The 3,951-nt window shown below is 46.8% G+C and overlaps 1 pseudogene; it reads right to left on the bottom strand.

The window, feature by feature from the left end:
* Positions 1 to 205: 205 nt before the first annotated feature.
* Positions 206 to 306, bottom strand: LOC115934788 (uncharacterized; annotated as a pseudogene).
* Between the last annotated feature and the right edge of the window lie 3,645 nt (positions 307 to 3,951).

Below are 3,951 nucleotides of genomic sequence, written 5' to 3'. Positions count from 1 at the left end.
TGGCTCATATCTCCCATAGCCCTTGTTATAGTCTTTTGTTATGATGTTGGGGGCACTTTAGGCCTCAGAAACAGGTGTCAGGAAACAGAATCTGACCTTCTTCTGCCCTTCTTTCACCTGCCTACAGCAGGACTATAATCTAATTGTGAGTCATAGACCCTCATTGCAGAGATGAGCCTGCCCTATACTCTTTATTTTTTACTTTTAAAGTGTAGAATACATCATGAATTTTCATGTCATCCTTGCACAGGAGCCAGGGTAATCTCTGTATCTTTCCAATTTAATAGACGTAGTGCTGAAGCAAGCTGCCCTATACTCTTGAGGAAGGAATGTTGCACAGAGAGGTCAAGAAGAATCTGAAGACACAGGCCTTGCTGGGTTCATGTAAACAAGTGCTTCCCTGAGTTCTGTGAGCTGCTCTGGTAAACTAACTGAACCCAAAGAGGTGTCCTGGGAACCCCAACTGGAAGCCAGTTGGTCATAAGTTCTGGAAGAACACACGTCTGGTGTCTGAAGGGGGCCCAGTCTTGGAAACTGAGCCCTCAACCTGTGGGATCTGATGCTATCTATAGTGTCTAAATTCATTGCTGCTTGGTGTGTGGGGAAAGCCCCCACATCTTTGATCACAGAAGTCTTCTCTGTTGACTGTTGTTGTGTTGAGTGAGAGAAGAGGAAAAAGCACTTTGAGTTTGTGTTTTCTCCACCACCAATTGTGTTCTAGTGTTTTGTGGAAAGTAGAAACTGCAAGTGATGAACTTAAATATTTAGCTGCAGAGATTTCCAAAGTGTTGAAGGTGAGGCCTGGCTTCTCCTCGGTACTTATGTAAAATGTGAGTGGATGGAGATAAATGGAAGGAATTGCTAAGCAAAAAGGAAACAGAACTTGAAGATTTGGAAAATTATTGGCCTATTCATATTGCAAAAAATAAAAAAGGATTTTCTGGAGAGGACACTAAGGGTGTGGCTGGACAATAACCCATAGAGCTAGTCAGCCATCTCATTAGAAGTCAGAAATAGAGATGGGTTTTACCAGCAAAGACATTGCCAGTTTAGACCAAAAGGAATAAAGACAGGATGAAACAAAGGAAGGCTTTTAGAATTTTGTTCTACAGGACAGGACAATACAGCTCGCTTCATTCTTTAAGAAAAATGATTCACAGATCATCAGGGTTGCCACTCCCACCACAGCGGGCTGTTGGGGAGGCAGGGAGTGAAAGGGTGGAGTCTCCTTCTCTTGAGCAGGCCAGGCTGCCCCTGCCCAGTGCCTTGGGGTGGGGGACTGTGACAAAGAGCTATGGTGCTGGCCACTGCCTGGTGCCGTGGGGGTGACACTGCTGACCCAGTGGGCCTACAGGGCAGAATATCCAGCCAAAGAAGATTGTTGTAGAGCATTAAGATCTGATGGAATTTGCCTTGCTAGGTTTTGCACTTTTGGGGACTGTCACCTTGTTCTTTTCAGTATCTCTCTTTTGGAATCAGCACGTCTATCCTATGCCTGTCCCACCACATTGTATTTGGAAGCTGAGAGGAATTTTGCCTCAGGATGACTCAAACTTCAAGTCTCACCCATATCTAATACAGATGAAATTTAGATGACACTTCAGACTTGGAATTAATGCTGGAATGAGTGAAGACATTTGGGCTGCTGGGATGGGGTGGATATATTCTGCATGCGAGAAGTGTGAAAGGAAAATAAATCTTAGGACTCCCAAATCACTAAGCCAAGGGAAAAGTCAAGCTGGGAGCAATGTCAGGCAAACCTGTCCCCCATTTTATTCTTTTCTTCTTTTTGTTTTTTTGAAATAGAGTCTCACTCTGTCGCCCAGGCTGGAGTGCAGTGGCGTGATCTTGGCTCACTGCAACCTCCACTTCCGAGGTTTAAGCGATCTCCTGCCTCAGCCTCCTGAGTAGCTGGGATTACAGGTGTGCCACCATGCCTGGCTAATTTTTTTTGTATTTTTAGTAGAGACAGGGTTTCGCCACATTGGTCAGACTGGTCTCGAATTCCTGACCTCAGGTGATCTGCCCGCCTTGGCCTCCCAAAGTGCTGGGATTACAGGCCTAAGCCACAGTGCCAGGCCACCATCCTATTCTTAAATAAGATAGCTACAAAGATAAACAGCTACATACCTTCCTCACAATTTTCACACAAGGAAATTCCTTGTGGACAAAGGACAGACAGAATTTAAAGTCATCCCTCTGAGGCTCACCGGAAACAAATGCATATCTGATTGCTTCTTCTGCCCTATTGTTTATGTAAAAATGTAGATTCACTGAGCTAGACTAAATTGTGTATTCAGTGGAAGGTTGATCAAGGACTCAAAAGAATGTAACCTCTTCTGTTTCTTATCTACTTATAACCTGGAAGCACCACCCTTTCTGCAGCTTGGAGTTGTCTTGCCTTACCGGACCAGAAGCAATGTACATCCTACACATATTGATTGATGTCTCATGTCTCCCCAAAATATATAAAAGGAGGCTATACCCCCACCACCCTGGGCACATGTTGGGACCTCCTGAGGCTGTGTCATGAGCACGTTCTTAACCTTGGCAAAATTAGCCTTCTAAATTGACTGAGACCTATCTCAGATATTTCGGGTTCACAGAAAGATACGAATTTTACAGCAGCTGGAGACTAATGGAGTCCCAAACGACATTAATGGCCAGAACCACTTATTTGATTTCCCTCATGGGTGCCCATGAGTAGGGTTTGGTAGACCTACCTACCCATCATCTTCAGGAGTGCCTCGCCCTCTCCAACACTTAGCACTTCTCTAGTCAACCTGGGTTTGACTAAAGAGGCTCAGAAAAAGGAACAGATGGACGAGGTTTGAGGCTGGGATTCTACAACGAGGCTTTGCTAAAACTTGCTGAGGGATCTTAGGCAAGTCATTTCTCTCTCATTATCAGTTTCTCCACCTGGAAAATAAGGTGTGTTGCATCAGGCTCTGGAGTTATACGGATGTGGGTTTGAATCTAGGCACTGACATTAGCTGTGTAATCTTGGGCAAGTGGTTTAGCCTCTCAGGTTTGATTTCCTCATTTCTAAAACAGGGATAGTACTAGTACCTACCCCATGGGATTACTGGGCTAATGAAAAGAGATAATGTATGCAGAGTCCCTGGCTCATAAAAGTTATTTTCTTCGATTAATTAAATAAGTGAATATGTGTAAAGTGCTGAAGACAGCGTTTGACACAGCGTTTTATCAGTCTTAGCTATCATGATTTTCTTATTCTAGTACATAGAAAGTCCTCAATAAGTAACAGTAGTTATTATTAATTTTGGTCACATGTCCCTGTGTTTCCCTCCAAAACCCTAACCATCCCCTATTCTGGTTTTCTCCCCCCATGCAGCCCAAGGGTTTTCACGTCCCAGTGCGATTGTCTGGGCTGTTTCCTCCGCCTGATGTTCCATTTCTCCTCCTCCCGATCTCAGATGGCTTCTCCTCTGGGATTCCTCTGGTCTTCATCACTCCCTCCTCCCAGGCAGAAGGAATGGCTCCTGGATTTGTGTCCTGCTTAAAAAAAAAAAAAAAAGAAGAAGTCCATATAGCACTTAGTTCTTTGTGCCTGGCGGTTGGGTTAACTCTTTCTGAGCCTGTCTCCGAGAGTGGCGGCCCCTGGGGGACGGCGCTGGGTGAGTCACCTCTGAGTGTCACCCAAGGCGTCTGGCACAGTGCGGGACAGTAAACGGGCCGCTGTGCGGAGAGGGGTCCAGTTTAACTCCTAGAAGCCCGAGTCCCCGACCCTCTACAGGCCGCGTCCACCACGAATCCCTCCTCCTTGGGGTCTCGGATTCTCCCTTCCCCGCGGTCTCCCTCACCTGAGCCAGCCCCGCTCCCCCGAGTCTCGCCAGCTCCTCCCCGGCCCCTCCCTCCAGCCCCCTCCGGGCTGGAGCCTCCCCTCCTCCATCCCCTGGCGGAGGCCCGCGGGGCTGGGGGCGGAGCGTC

This window comes from Gorilla gorilla, chromosome 4 (assembly GCF_029281585.2).
Source record: "Gorilla gorilla gorilla isolate KB3781 chromosome 4, NHGRI_mGorGor1-v2.1_pri, whole genome shotgun sequence".
In the NCBI taxonomy this organism is placed as follows: Eukaryota; Metazoa; Chordata; class Mammalia; order Primates; family Hominidae; genus Gorilla; species Gorilla gorilla.
The sequence above is the reverse complement of the archived record's forward strand: the minus strand, read 5'-3'. Positions and strand labels throughout refer to the sequence as shown.